The 16,920-nt window shown below is 38.7% G+C and overlaps 1 long non-coding RNA gene across 2 annotated transcripts in view; it reads left to right on the forward strand.

Moving 5' to 3' along the window:
- The first annotated feature begins 8,423 nt into the window (after positions 1-8,423).
- Positions 8,424-16,920, forward strand: part of LOC120804203 — a 56,153-nt gene continuing 47,656 nt past the window's right edge. For both annotated transcript variants that reach the window (XR_005709422.1, XR_005709421.1), the window contains exon 1: positions 8,424-8,485. This is a non-coding gene — a long non-coding RNA (uncharacterized LOC120804203). The remainder of the gene's footprint in view (positions 8,486-16,920) is intronic.

Genomic DNA, 16,920 nt, shown 5'->3' on the forward strand with positions numbered 1-16,920 from the left:
TGTTGAAGAAAATGAGAATTGATTTCAAAAAATGTTCATCTTGAGATTCCGGCAGCAGAAATTTCCACAGTTGGCAGCTCACATCGCAGCTGATCATTAGCCGAGCAAAGTTGTTAATGGACTACATTTACGATCTGAAAGCATGTCACTCCTAATCAGGGCGATAACAGACACACTGCACTGTGTGTTACGGATTTGTGTGTGTTCCACCCACATATGATAACAGTCTTACCGAACACTGCACCTATGCCCAGTATAATTCACACACTGATGCATACACGCCTGCGCATACACACAGTACATGCATTTGTGACAAGAATGAGATGAGCAGTGCCGGGAACCAATTGTGTTAGAGATGAGATTTTGACCTGTGTAAGACTTTTGTTACTGGTTACTTACATGTCAGGGGACGATTGGGATGACTAGTCTCCTTCTGAGTCACTTGAAAGACTTCCCTATCACTCTCTCTTCCTTTCCTCTTTTCTTGCTCTGTAAGATTTTTTTTTTATCGTGAGGGTTGAGTAACACATACGTTCATTAAATTCACACTCAGCATTTCACTCTCAGTAATTGATTACATTAAATGCCACTCTTTAATGAAAAAAGCATTTCATCTCGTGCCTTGTGCTCTGTACCAGAGTTGGAGTGTGTTTAATACGAGTGTACACACATGCATTTTATATATGCAGAGGCAAGCACTTAACCATTACCCATTATCTTCTCAAGGCAAATACTACTAGAGGTTTTTGCCCAGTGTCATAAATATTCTAGTACGCACTACATAATTGCCTTAAGCAAATGTGTGTTTTTTGATTTATTATTAAAGGTGTCATTACTTCCCCCTCCCTTTAACTTTGAAACTTCATCCTGATGATGTCCTTGCCACTACAATGCCTCAATTCATCACTGGTAAGGTTTTTTTTTTTTAATGTTTATTTTTTTCAGGTATTTTGTGGAAAAAAAACAGCACCTACTGACAATCATTAAAGAGCATGTAGTAAGAATATAGTGATAGCTACGGTGGTCTTGAGAGCTTGACGCATTGCAACTAAAGAAAATGCAGATAGAACAAACAGAAACAAACTAAGAAAGCATCTTCATCAATTTGACAATACAGGCGCAACATTTGGAAAAAAACATTGCTGCAAAGTGAGGAATCACAAACAAAAAAGGAAAACACAATGAAATGCAGTAACACTGCAAGTAGCTCACACCACATCAGAAATGTGCTCAGGGGACACAGCTGAGACACACCTATTGTTGTCATGGTGACTCATGAAATTAATGATGTAGTTTAATCAATCAGTGCTGTTGGACAATAGGCTAAAATGTATTTTTCTTTTGTTCCTTGCTTCAAATGTTCTGATTGCATCGGTCAGATATTATTCCAGGTATCTGCTGATAATCTGGCAGCATTTCTGTGTTTGGTTCAGTGCTTGGTTGTATTTTCTGTATTCGCAGCTTTGTTTCAGTACCTGGTTGTGTTTCCTGACTTTGCAACATTTTTTGTCAAATTGGTGAGGCTGTTTTCTTAGTTTGCTTGTGTTTTGTCTATTTGTGTGCGTTTTCTTTACTTGCAGTGCATTCTAGCTCTCAGGGCCGGCACTGAATGCGATACATGTGGCTGTATGTACAATTCCCCCCACATGTTCCGCTTATTGAGGACTTGAGTCGCAGTTTAATAAATGAATCAACCTTAGATCTAAGAGGAAAATGACAATCAATATGAATGGCAGGGGAGCAGGCCAAAAATTCTTTTACAGAAATAAGCTTGGTAAAGAGAGGGATAAGTAAATGACAAATTAATTATTATGGGATCAAGTAAAAAAACTCAAGTTAGAACAACTGGTAGCTCCTGCCAGGCTTTATTTGTAACTGTGAGGCGTGCTGACATTTCATTGTCTTCATGCCACCCACACACAACCCTTGACACTCCTGCTTACATCTCACGGTCTTGATTAGAGGAAGGTCTTAACCAGAGTGAACATAATGTTTCTAACACTTGTTTATAATATCTGTCACATTTAATACACAAGATAAAACTGAGTGGACTTTACATTAAAGTTAAGCAAACAAATTAAAAAAAAGACATGCATGTCATAGGAGACATATTTTTTGAGCAAATATTTGCTCAAATTGTCCCCTCTAGATTCAGTCTCATCCAAAAGTAGCAGCCTGACTGGGTTTTTTGAACATTCAAACACTGTTAACCGTCACTGTGGCTTGTTTTGTCTGTCTTCAAGAACGATGATTGCAAAGCAATTATTTAGTCCTATATTACACAGTAGATCCTCAAGCTGCTTCTTGAGATGCAATGCACCTGAGTTATGATTATTCTAAGTCTCTTCCAGTACCCTTTCCATTGCCTTATTATGATGTTTCAGCACAGAGCTTTTTGCTTTCCTCAGCTGTTGTACCTTAACAGATGCAAAATCCTCAAGTGCCCTTAAATTATTTTTTACTTGTAGTTGCAGTGAATGTGATGACTTTAACTTCATTTGTTTTTCAAACTGTGCATATCCTAAAGGTAATCAGATACAAGAGGGAGGAGAAGTTCTCAGAAAGGTGATTCTTGAAGTCAATTCTTTATTGAATGAATCCATGTTAACTTTGATATTAGGGGAAATAAAGTTACTTTGAATCACGCAGACATTATAATCCAAGGCTTAATCCCAAAAAAGCCTTTTGTTATTTACTTCTGGTAACTGAAGTGTTAGTGTGCATATGAATTATCTCAGTATTTTCTGCCATCACTCTCCTTTTTCATCACAGTACACTGGCCTTGTCCTGAAGTCCTAAGGAAATTGGAATTAGGTTTGACTGTGTCAGCCACTCAGCCCTGACACTCTTCTCATCGGCATCCTCCACCACTCCAGCTTCTCATTTCTTTCATACCCTGACAATGATGAAAACAACCATGGGCCGTTGTTACTATAAAAAGGTGTAGCACATCACTTGTTTCATAGTGCAGACACAATTTTTGTTGTGACATGGTCAGTGGTAATGAGTTGTGATGAGTAAGATGCAATGCCGTGCCCATAGCAAACAGCATGGATATACTTTTCACTGACACCACTTCCCTCTTCTCACTCATGTCCCATACATATATACACATTAATATAAAACATACACAAATGTAAAAATGACAGCTTATTCTCCGAGCAATTTCCTACTTTTGACAGTGAAAGGAGTCTCTCTCCCGCCACAAAGAGTCAAAAAAAGAGTTTACATAAATAGCTATTTCTATCTCTCAATGTTGTACCAGAGTACAGAGAGTCTCATGGACAAAAGATCCTTGTGAATGAAACATTCATTTAACTTTATAAATTGTGTGTGTTTGTATTTGTATTCTGATGAGCCATTTCAGCTGCCTGCAGCACAAACCAAAAAACGTAAATACATAATGTATGTTTCTATTGAAAACGCTTCACGTTGTCAAATAATATACAGTATTATTATATTGTGGAGTAGCAAATTAAATTCAAATTGAAACTGCATTGGATGTTATACTATAACTGTTGTCACTGCTGTCACGACAAACTTATGAGAATGAACTTTTACTACATGAGTAGTACTGAAGTACCAACAACATCGAAATATCTGGTGAACATAAGAGGAAAAACATAAAAAAGACAAACCTGTTCTTTAATACAGTTTCAAGAACTTTCTATTCTATTCCTTGTTAGGAATCTCATTTGTAGAGGTGGCCCACAATACACACACGAATTCACACACATCTAAAAAACGTTTAAGACACATAAAAATTAATGCAGTACACTCATTACTCATACACTCAACAATACCTTCAACAATGCAAGACAACACTATAATATACGACCTTGCTAATTTTGAATTATGATGTTGCTACAAAGCCATTTTGTAATAATTCTATTGAGGATGGAGACGATTAAAAATAAAAATAAAAAGACAGTACTCACTGTACCTTGTATTACTTATACGTGCCTTTTTGCCCAGACTTGGATTTACAGTATCATTAGTTTTCGCACATCAATGAAACAGCGTGTAAAGATCCAAAATGGTAGGAAGTGTGTTTGCAGTTAATCAGGAATGTACATTGTAGGTATTTTTTTGTGTGTATTTGTTGGCGTAGTTGTGGAATGGAGGATTTACAGAAAATTCCAGGGACATCAGAGGAGGCAGTGCCCCTGGTGAGTTTGTGTGTTTGTGCCGTGTAACTGTGATTGTCTATCTAGGCCTGTGTATACGTGTCTGTCTGCCAAGTATTTAACCTTTTTTTTTTTTCTTTCCATACGTACCTGTTGTTCATTGTGTCTTAGTAAATACTGTATGTAATAAAGAGCAGTGCCTCTTTATTACTTTATTGTAGTGTTTACGGAAGAGTGCTCATCTGTAAATATGTTAATATTTACAGTATATTCTCTGCTGTATTTTTTTTTATGTTTTTATTATATTTTATGTATATAGTACTTACTTAATATGCTTTTCTGTGATTTTATAATCAAATGTGTGATGCAATGGACAACACTAAAAGAAGACAAACCCTGCAAAACCAGCATCACATCCTCAAATTTATCCTCCGGGTTTTCACTTAATAACACTACTCACATAATGTCTTGCTTTATCCGGAACTCACCTTCTTCACTATGTAGTCATTTCTAGTCTGAAATACAGCATCCCTATGCTGGCTGTGGTCCCAAACCCTCATTTCAGACTCTGTGACTGCTTGCTTTATGATTTAATGTGGCAGTACAGCTTGTGCTCAATCTATTCAATGTTTCCTGTGTCACCATCTTCCTACTCTAATATAAGAAGAACAGAATAGTTAAAAAATATGTTAATGAGGGCAATACTTGGTGACAGAAGGTCAAAGAATAAACTGCTTCTTGCAGGTAAAACACTCTCCCTCTCCTCCCACTTGGTTACAGTCAGGTTCAGTACGCGGCACAAAAGTACTTGTGTGCAGGTTAAAGATAAACCTGCGTGTGCACAATGAAAATGCTCCACATTCGCCCCCAATAAAATACAGCATGTGAGTTTGATTCAAACCTAGAATTACTGTAGACTCACTCTAATGCATAGTCAGACTCACACTTTGATTCATTTTCAAATGCACACTAACCCATGGTCTTGGGCAGAATGAGAAAATAATCCCCCTGGGACTTCAAGCCTGGTTGGCCTAATTTCTAATTTAGCTGGACTCTGCTTACCATCACTCCATAGACTGGAATAGAAAATGGATTGGTGATGTTGCCAGAGAAATATTTTTAAAATCATTTACAGTGAAGAGATTATTTATCGTATGCCTGAATGGGCAGAATAACTATCAAACATGTCTGTCACTCACAAGAGCAGCCCCTACCACATCAAAGACTATATACTGAAAGATAGAATTTAATAGTAGATTGAAATCAGATGTAATAGGCTCTTTAAAAGCTGCATTTTTCCGAGTGTTTGTCAGAGAAACAAAGATTTTAACAAAGCAGCGAATGTTGAAATTAACTAAAAACTCTTCAGAATGTTTCCTAGGCTCTTCAGAGAGTGTTAATTGGTTACATCTAAAGGGTTTATGATAATAAATGTTTTTCACTTGACTCTAGTGTCCTTGTGTTTAATATTTCGGCCGAGTTTACGTGCATTCATCTTTGTCTTTGTTTAGATCCTTTTAAACTGCCCTTACCCCACATGCATGGTATCTGTTTTCAGCACAAACTCAACTACAAGTCTGATTTGTAAATTTAACAAAGTATAAAGCTGCCAGAAACTCAAAATGCATGAAAAAATGACACAGGCACCTATAAAACTATACAAATCTTTAGTCATAATCACTCAACACATTATCATAGAACAGTTCTAGCATGTATTTGTGCACATATGATTTGTGTTAATGATTATACATCTTTTTCGCTTGTGCAACAACAGATAAACATTCACTTCTTTTGCCTCGATACACTTCAAATCACCTTTTGTAAAAATAATTACAGATAGAAGGTTAGTTTTTTTTATAAGGTTCATTTCCATTACATATTAATTTGTTCATTCCCATACTTATTTATACTTTGTTTCACCAACACAGTCAAAGTCCATGTCTGTAGGAAACACTGACTTACAAATCTGAATATGAATGAAGTGAATAACAAAGAAAACAAAAACAACTAATATATCTGTTTTTAAAAAGATAAATATATCTTTTATTATATTAAACACAAAAACAAGATCAAATTCATTAAAATCAGAACAAAACAGATGAAAATTTGATTTTACTTATGGGGACTCTTGTTCATAATCAACATAATCCTTGTTTTCTGTGCAGTGATCAGTGTCCTTTTGTAGAAAGAAACATAACCACTTGGGTCATGGGGACAGAAAACCTGAGTGAAAACTGATGCTTTAAAGCAGCTTTTTAGTGAAAAACAATCTGTTCTACACAACACAAAAAAAAAAAGTCATTTCTGCTGTAAAGACAGAAAAACATGCACACCCGCAAACAAAAACAAGCTCTCAGGCAGCCTCAGCCTTGTTTTCTTCATCATTCTTGCTAGCACATTGATCTTTCCGTCTGTTTGATAGGATGTGTGATCAGCTCATCCCTGTTCATTTACTTCAGCACCATACAGCTCTCTACCAACCTCTAAAGCACTTATCTTCAGAAAGAGAAAAGGCAGCATGAAAGTACACTGGATGGTTTGGTTACAGGAGTTGAAGCTGGTTTGATTTTTAGATGTAGAGAAGAAAAAGACGTGGCGCTGGTATAATTAAACATTTTTCCCTGGCAAAGTGTCTGCACATGTGTGAGAATATACAGTATGTGTTGTGTATCTAGTGGAGCAAGACAGGAAGTTTTATGTCTCCATAAATCTTGTTACCTTTATCCTGAGCTTATTAAGGGAATTTGCATCCATGTATCATACATAATGAAGGAGTCATGGGGCATACACAGCATGCCGTGCCATGCAGGCTGCCATGAAGCTATGGCGGGAAAAATGACTGAGCATATACAATCACAGTTGCATTCACACACACATATGCCCCGTTTAATTGAGCTTTCTCTTAATTTTACACAGTGGCACAGGGAAGAAAAGCAATTTTGATCACTACAGTGATGATGATAACAGATAAACTGAGGAAAAAAGAGGAAGGTTTTGTAATTGGTTATATAAGATGTGCATTATGTAAGTGCTAAGGGAGAGCATACATGCTATATGTTAGTGCTCCCCTCAGAGGAGACATCAGAGTGGAAAGCATTAAAGTGCTAAAGGATCTCTGTGTGTGTGAACATAAGAGCGAGTGTGTGTTTATGTGTGCCTGTGTATACATGTTTATGAACCGGAGAGAGAGTGTTGGGTTTCGGTTTGCTTGTTGGGTGGGGTGCCAGTGGGAGACACTTGCTGATAAAATGAAGTGATGAGAAATGATGAAACGGATGAAGTGCAGTGATGCAACAGAGAGGAAATGGAATTAGAGGAAAATGCTGGAAAATGAGAAGGAACTGAGAGACGGGGAACACCGAGGAGGTGAAGATCAATGGAAGCAGTCAGCAGAAGAGCTGAAATGGCTGAGTGATCCACAGAAATGGACTTAGCCACAGATATGTCAACAGAGAGTGAGAGGGGGGCTGGCAGCGGAAGAGGCCGAGAAAGTGAGAGGACGAGATGGTAGACTGACTGAGAGATCTAGAGTAGGCAAGAAATAGGGTGGGGCTGTGAGCGAAGCAAAGAGGGAGGAGAAGGAGGAGAGGTAGAACTGATGGTTGTGACTCCAGTGGGACTTCCAGCTCAGTCATGGAGCATGAAAACAGATAAACTATAATCTGGATCTTTCCACACTGCCATTAGGGTTACCCTATGACAGTGGGAGAGACTGTCTTGTAAAAAATGACCCCATAGGTTGTCTGTGTAAGGTGCTCATTATGACCCATAATCATATTTTATGTTCAGGCGGCTGTAGTAATTATTACAGGAGCAGAAGAGGACATTAGTTGACGAAGCACATAGAGCGATAAAGTGTTAGGAGGAGTTTGGGGCAGATGGATGGGTCTTTGGGACTTTGACACGGGAGGCCCCTGTTTGTTTTCCATGTGAAACCGATAGTCAGTATTGTGATGGTTCCACAACCTTAACCTCATGTTTATTATGGTAACCCTGACAACGAAGGTCCTCTAACCTTATGGAAACACTTATTTAACCAAAACCGTGATCTTTTCCTAAACCTAACCAAGTGTCACGATCTGCCCTCTGAGTGATTCTTGGGACTCATATTATTTCCTGTTTTACTTTGAGTTTCTCCCTTGTGTGTAGGTGGGTTGTTTTACTTCTGGTCTTTGTTTTTTTCCCGCTTCTGCGATTGTCCGCCCTGCCCTGATGTGTTTCACCTGTTCCCAATCACCCCTGCCTCTCTTGTGTATTTGAGTCTCTGTGTTCCCTCTACTCCTTGTCTGTCCTTGTCTCCTTTTCCTGTTAGCCATGTTCCTGGATTCCTGTCTGCCATCTTGTTCACCCGACTGACTGTAAGCCTATTTCACTTACTATTAAAGTATCTTCACTGCATTCACCTGTCTCCATGTGCGTTTGCGTTTGGGTCCTCCCTGCCTGTGCGGTGACACCAAATAGTTTTCGTGCCTAAACCAAGCCATGACCCTTCCACAGCCTTAACTTCATGTTAATTATTCTTGTCAGGACAAAGGTCTGGTATGACGGCAACTGGTACGCTCATATGAGTCATATCTGAGGAGTAGGGACTCCATGTGTTCCCTCAGTAGATAATAAGTTTATTTTGTATAGTTTTATGGCAAATAAATTAAATCCAATTAACCACACCACCTTTGGGAGAGCAAAATGTAAGACCCTCATCAAAACACAAAATGAAGGAATATCTTTTGACAGAATGATGTTCATCCCTCCAGCAGAGTTCCACAGACTTGTAGAATCAATGCCAAGGGGCACTGAAGCTGTTCTGGCGGTACATGGCTTTGTTTTACTTGGTTTTTTTTGTTGTTTTTTTACTTTAACTGGTTACTCATCTGTATAGACCTTTCTGAAACAGTGACTTAACAGTAATAATAACACTTTTTTAAATAACAAACCTTAATGAACTTCCTGTGAAACAGCACATTAATCTTTTACATTTCATTCTGATAAAACCTTTTCATAAATGCAGCTGGGACTGAGCAAACAGCGCTGCTCACATCCTGCTTTGTTCATTTTTTAACTCTTTTTTTGTTAACACTCCCTTGTTGGTTGTGGTAGTTTTATAACACTCAAAGTTTTGTTTTATTAAACAAACTCGCTCTGTAGCCGAGAGTTGGCAATCTTGAGCTAACATGAAACTGCATTCAGAAGCATACATCTAGACACATACACGGCATACTGTTTGCTTTTGAAATACTTACAGGAGAAGAACATTATCAATAAATCAGACATGGCTGTTCTGACTTTGGCACAGGCAGGAAAAGCAAAGATAAGCAGTCCGCAAACACGCAATCAGTCAAGAACAGCCATGCTAGCCTGTCTCTGGCTCTGACAGCCATAGCTGCAGGGACATTGTGAGATGTATGTCCTGATCCATACGTGATTTATTATAATTATTACAGTTTTTATTGTTATTGTTCTGTAGAAATGAGTAAGCCTGTCTGTTTGAAGTTTTGTTTTCAGTCTCACTCGTTTCAGTTGACAGGCTGTTTAGGTCCTCTGTAACGCTGCCAAACAAGTGCCTTAACTGAGAAACAAATTGGATAAATAGAATTTACTCTTCTCTGATTGTACATCTCAAAAATTTAGATTTATTAATGAAAAGGTTATTCTATTTTTTTTTAATCATTGCTCACTACTCATGCGTTCTCTTTTTGTCTCTGCACATGATTTAGTGGAGTAAAAGAATGCGTTAAGCGGAACAGTCTCAGTGGAGCAGCTTAACTTGATTACAGCGGCAGTGATGCCTTGTGGCTTTCAATGAGTAGCCATGGTGCTTGCTGGAACAGAACTGTATTCATTCACTGAAAAGTTAGAGAGACTCACCTCAGCATCATTACTGACCCTTCAGTATGGAAGCAGTCTAGTGTGACTGCTGTTCACGGTCAGCAAGAACACCGCAGGTGAATCTGGTTTAATGGTGTAGCTTACAGGGGATTAGGAAGCAGCAAAAGCTTTTTTCAATACAGAGTATAGTACTTTGTGTGTGTGTGTGTGTGTGTGTGTGTGTGTGTGTGTGTGTGTGTGTGTGTATCTAGAGAGATAGAGATAGAGATATAGATAAGAGAGTATAATAGACTTTTTCCTCAGCTGACATTTTAACATGCCATTGTAGGAAAAGCAGAGATGTCAACAAAACAGCTGTTCATTTCCAGTTTCCAAACGACAGTCATTGCTGTTTTTTTAGGCACGACTACGATCGTTCCCTAACCATAACCAAGTGGTTATTATTGCAACCATGATGACAAACTAACCTTAATGAAGTAGTTATATTAACCCAAACCAAGTTCAGTTTCTGCCTAAACGTAACCAAATCTTAACCATAATGTTGTCACATCAAAAATACAGTTTTTTTGTCATCAGCAACTTGTAAGGATTTTGGAAAAAAACGATAAATTATGTTTTGCTGCTGGCAGTGGCATCTGACAGCCTAAAGGGCAATTACAAAAGACTTGTTTTGACATTTACTTCGGAGGACTTGTTGCCCAATAAGCCATGACAGTGTGACAGTGAACAATACCAGAACCCTGAAATAGAAGCCGCTAAATTGTATTAAGCAGTTATTAATTGTAATATTTACACCTGCGCTTTTCCTACTGTGACATGTCAAAATGTCTTCCATGGAAAAGGCCTATTACAGGCCACACTGCAACATGACCGTATATACCTGTTATCCTCACTGTCATGTATATCCAGTAAAATGAACTATAGTATCCTATAATAAACTTCATCATTGCTTGTTTTTCATTTACATATATTTAATAATTAGAAGTGTGGCAAGATCTGTAACATCAGTGCAACTTGTAAATTACGAAAGTGCTGAAATAAGATTGTTTTTATGTTAAAGGTTATGTTTACACTCAGTGCTACTCACCCAAAGGCATTATGTTTATACTTGGGGTCTATCAAACATGTTGAATGCATTTTTTACTCATAAAACATTTTGCAAAGCAAATGGATTTCACTCACTTATATTGTGCAATGTTAACATGTTTGCTTGTCTTCTTCTTCCTTGCATTTGTTGGCACATCGCTACTCATCTTCGCGCATTCCTGCCACTAACTGTCAATCAGAGGAATAGCATTAAGCCGGCAGTACGAGTTTCATGTGTCCCATGTGCTCACATGTGGGCTCATGCGTTCTCATGCACATGCACAATACAAAAAAAATGGGAATCCACTCAGATAAACATCCCTCCATACAACTAGTGGTCAAAAACAGAAGTTGGGCAGAGTTTTGGCCAGGACTGATGACATTTTACAAGCCCCCAAGAGAGACAGTCCTCCCATAAAAACGACCCCATAGGTTGTTTATGCAAGTAGCTTATTCTGACCCATAGATTTGTTTTATTGTTAAGCGACATATAGCATTCATTTGACACACCATCGTACTTTTCAGCAAATGCCCCAAAATTATGTATATTTACGTTCAAATGACAAAGCCCTCTAGTGGCAGCACTTATTATGACTGTAACAAAGGAGAAAGTCAAGGTATGGAGGAGATTGGGTTGGATGGATTGCTCAACAAAACATTGGACTTTCACATGGGAGGCCGCTTTTTGTTTTGCTTTGCACGTCAATAGTCAAGCTTGTTTCTTTTAACCATGATGATGGCTGTTCTATAACCTTTAGGGAAGACAATACAGCTGTTCTATGTCCTTTGTGAAAAAAGTGCTATAAGCATAATGACACAAGAGATGAACTGATTATTAGCCATTAAAATGCTGAAAAATGTTAATTATGCCATTATAATGCTTCACCCACTATGCGCATTCCAATAAATTGCCTCTTGCTCTACAAGTTTCTGTTATCCATGCCCTTCCCTCTCCTTCACATGTAATTCATGTCTCCTGTGTGGGTGAGGAACTCAGATGAATGTGAGGATGGACGTGTCCAGTGAAAAGTAAGGAAATGCCAAGATAAGCTGTGGGTAGATGAGTAAGTAGGGAGAATCTGGGGTAGAAACTATATCCCTATAGGGGAGATAAACTGTAGTCCACACGACAGCTGGAAGCCTTATCTGCTCACTATTGCATAATGAGGGGATAGTTTCTCAGGACTATAAGAAGGAAGGCAGATGGCATGCATTATGTTTTAGAGAATCATCTGCCTGTTTGTCTTATCTTGAACACAAGTGTGTCTTTTATTCATACCACTTTACCTAATTTTACTTGATGTACAGTACCTCAGCAAGTAGGAATGCAGATGAAAGAAGGATGTGGTGAGGAATGGAGATGAGGATATCACAAAACATGAAGATTTGAATAGCCAAGCAAGCGTATATGTTGTTTTGAGTTCTCATCTACATATGCTGAATAGAGAAGATGTCCTAAAAATGATGGCACCCAAAGACTAAAATAAAGCACTACTTTTTTTGTGATTTCACTGATTAGTACAATGTCATCAAGATGTTGCAAAAACATTCACAAACAATTTTTCAAGGCACTGGCCTACCATGAAGAGCACCTGGGCTTCAGTGTCATGCTCAAGGACATCTTGACATGTGGACAGAAGGAGCTGGTGATCAAACTGCCAACCCTGCGATTAATGGAGAATGATGAAATGCAGCAGTGTTAAGGCATCCATAAACCAAATAAGGTCCATTCTCAACTTTTGAGATAGCTCAGTTGGTACAGAAGTCACAGAGGTCGTTGGAGATGTCAAAGACACTGATCCCAAACCTGGATAATGCTGTAATCACATACACAGGAACATGATAATCAATTTACTCGATGCTCCATGTACTGAAAACATCATATCCCAAATATGATCAAAAACAGGATGTGACTCATAACGGGGATACTCGGATGCATGTAAGCGTCACAGTGAAAGTATGTTGTTTAAATTTTCCTGACTAGAAATTTAGTTAGGGATTATGAGTCATTATCGGCGTTGGGAATGTGGAGTGAAATTGAATGGGGATTAAAAGGGAGGGAAAGAGAAAGAGACATATGGTGCTGTCACGGTAACAAACGGGACATGGAGGTGCTGTAACAGGCGGATGTAAGGAAATATGCAGGGTCAGCAATGGCCTCCATACACACATGAGAGAATAATAAAAGCGTGCATACACATTCAATTATTTAAATTTGATGCATTCATAAAGTACAAAACATGGTCCCACTGATTGGGATTAGCTCACTTATTGGAGCACAATTTGGCAGGATGCTTTTTGTCTTGTATGATATGCCCATTCAAATGTGTAAATTAACGTTGGAGCTTCTTATAGCTGGTGTACATGTAGGACAGATAAATGTAAATAAATACAATATATATTTATAGTTATATGTTGAGCTCATCCAGCATCAAATCTCTCATTAGAAGGTTGCAATTACAAAAAAACATACCAGAAAAATCAAAAGACGTAGCAACATGTGCATGTCTCTGTGCACTGACTTCTGGTTTTGAACTTGTTGGTTTGACATTTGAGTTTGAAAACCTCTGGTCTAGATTTCGACCGGAGTTTGATCGCCAGGCGCAGCTCGTCAGGAGACGTGGAGGGAGCGCAGTGAGGCAAAGACGCTGCCTGGGGTGAAAGCGTGCAGTGTTCGAAAAGCAACAGGAGGTTAGTTAATGCAGTTATGGTAATTTGCTTCAAGAACGTACTCTTTCTCTGAATCATACACAGACATGATACACATATTTTTAGATTCAGTGCGACTTACCCTTTCCAAGGATATCATTATCTCCCATGTCCATCACGAATAAACGTCCTTGTTTTCGTAAGAAAATTGATTTTTGTGTACTTTAAAGTTTTAAAAACCAGTAATTTTTTTCCTTTTTTTTTTATCTCAAGCATTGTACCTCAATACATTTCAGGTTGCATCCGTTACAGAATAAGAACAAAGGTCACCCAAAAAAGTCATTATAAACCATGTGAGAATCGAGCAAAATAGAGGGACACAAACCAGCAAGGGCAGCCTGTCCAGAGAGGTGGTAGTTTGTGAGCAACACAAAAATACACAATAATGAAATTAAACTAGCGATGACATAATTATGGGTTACGGTTAAGGAAAGCACTACCTAGGCACTGGTAAAGAAAAAAAAAGAACTGCATTTCTGTAATAAATCACTGATTTAATGTACAGCCCTGCGAGCATGCTGAGCAACCCGGATCAAACGCACCTACAGTGTTGCATAACCAACAAGTGCATTCTGGTTCGGGCTAAAATGCTCATCCCTCAGCAGGGGACTTCTGCATTTACCGTCAGTGAGGTGTTTGAGGCCTGTTATTCTCTGTTGCGGTCGTGACTGCCGGGCACGCTGTTAGCTCAAAACATTTGAAACCTTTGAGGGGCGTGGTTGGACAGGAGAGGTTGAGTAGACAGCTTGGATTATCGGGCACTGAGAATGAACAAGCAAAAAGTTGGAGCAGATTGATTAGGACACCGCAGTGCACAAGAATATCAGAATGATGTTCAGACGGAAGAGCACAACAACAAACCCAGTGCGTAAAATATGTGCAGGCTCTCTCTTTGCTTTAATATGTGTTTGGAAACCGTAGCAGTTGTTGAATTATATTATATGTTTATATTTATACATCTCTGTGTTGGATGCCTTGGTGGTGCTTTATTCTGCTGTTTAAGTATAAGTTTATTTAATTTGTATACCTAATATTACTTGTCGCACCTACCACAATGTCCATAGCTCTTTTTATTTGTTAGTGGTCATTTTTGTTTCATTGTCTGAGGTTCGCCCCATTTTCTGGGTAATTTTTTTAAGGCTACACTGAGAAAGGTCATTGTATATTTATAATTGATAATCAGTTATGTGCACTGGCTGCAAATGGACCATAAAGGGTTGGTGCTGCTATAGAGTTCAGGTCCACCCAGTTAAAATAATAACAATGGCAAATGCAATGTTGCAGCAAGGCAATTTCTCTGACCAATTAAGAGACAGATATCAGCAGGTAAAATACAGCCACAGCTACTTAAATAATCTCATTAAGTTGATCAAGAATCCCTTAGCTTTAGGTGTTAGTGTTTCTAAATGGTACACTTAAATCAAAGAGGTCCTCGGTTAACTTGCTGACATTAGTATGTCAGATGTGTTTAACCTGCTAAAATTAATCTGTTAAATTGGTTGGACAAATTTACCCTTAAATGACCGTGTGGTCACCAATAGACAATGTACCCACAATGTTGCAGTTACCTACCAATGACATAAACAAATTACAAGCCCAGAAGGTAGCCTGGAATTTCACTTTTCATGTTGCCACGACGTAACATGTGGTGTAGACTTTCTGGAGCATACTTGACCCAAACTGAACCACGAGTAGTCTCATGACCTGTCAGATCAGATAATATACAAGTGTGATTCTTGCAAAAGGACTGAGGCTGAAAATGGCTCCGGAGACGCTGGAACATCTGACAACATGATCTGTTACCTCAGCTAATGTACATGCACTGGTATAACTACCAGGGAGTAAGTCATACTGCATTACGTCAAAAATGTTAGGCATCCCTTTAAATTTGGAGGGTTTTTAATTCACTCACTCTACAGGTGAGCTATTGCATATTTCTCAAAAATGCAGTAGCTTAGATTGACCTGGAATGTGTACACAGAGAAATCCTTGTCCAAAACATCTCGTGGTCAAAAATTCATCACAAGCTTGATGATCAACAACCAGACATGAGGTCAGCTCACTCAGGAAGAAGTGAAGGAGTGTTTGAATCAAGTGAGTCAATGTCACAGCACAGCAGGAGGCTTCAAAGCCAGCACTCCGACTCCACTTCAGGCGCGGCGTTACTGTCGGCTGCCAAACATGTATTTCATTTTATAATACATTTGTTGCTTTTGACCTCACTTTGTCTGCGACTCTGGAGGAAGTCACCAGGAGGCAAAATGCATTTTACCGGTGGCATGGAAAACTGTGGATATTCACTCGCATGAAAAAGTTTTTCTTTTGGGGAGTCCTCGTTGGCTGCACAGGTGGCATTCTGAGCACTGAGGAGCTGCTGGAAGTTAAATACCCTGTTTTGAGAAACTGGCATGAGTCTCTGGAAGACATCCTCTGCAGCAAATTGTCTGATGCGAAGAGGATGTCCCACCTACAGTGTCTTGAAACTAGTGGGTTTTATGGGCAGTTAGGCAAGTCCTGCGTACGGCTGGGATAATGCAAGCTGATCCTCTTAAAAAAAATAAACAAACAAAAAAAAAAAAAAGAAAACTGTCTGAGCCTCAAGAACATGCAATTTCAAAATCATAATTCTGTGCCTTGTGGTCTGCTCTGGCAGGCAAACAGGGCCTATTCTGTCAAATTAGCTAAATTGCATTAAAACAAGCACAAGCGGCAACAACTCAGTGACTGACAGCTGATCGTCATCTGACTTTATGTAAACCTGGAAAAATAAGTGGATAAATTCTGCAGGCTGGTTTGCTTTGATTTGCCATCCTTTAAAATCCATCTGGATGATCAGGGCCTAAGGGAGAGCAGTGGTCCAATTCCATTGCATAGCGGGATGCAGCCTGTGTATCAGTAAAATATGTGTAGTACAGACTGAAATGATGATACAAAACACACAAGATACAACTTCAGGTGATCATCAAGGTTAAAAAAATTTCATATACAATTCTGTAAGCACACAAATGAAATTGCTTAACAATAGGGACACACTTTTAGGCAAGTATGCAAATTAATCAAGGTTTTTTGTCTGCACCTTAAGATCATTAGGAATCAACAATTTATTACCATTTCAACATAGTTGATAGGAATTTGGTTTGGAGCAGTTGGTTTGTGAGTTTGAGATGAACGT

This window comes from Xiphias gladius, chromosome 18 (genome assembly GCF_016859285.1).
Source record: "Xiphias gladius isolate SHS-SW01 ecotype Sanya breed wild chromosome 18, ASM1685928v1, whole genome shotgun sequence".
Taxonomy (NCBI): Eukaryota; Metazoa; Chordata; class Actinopteri; order Istiophoriformes; family Xiphiidae; genus Xiphias; species Xiphias gladius.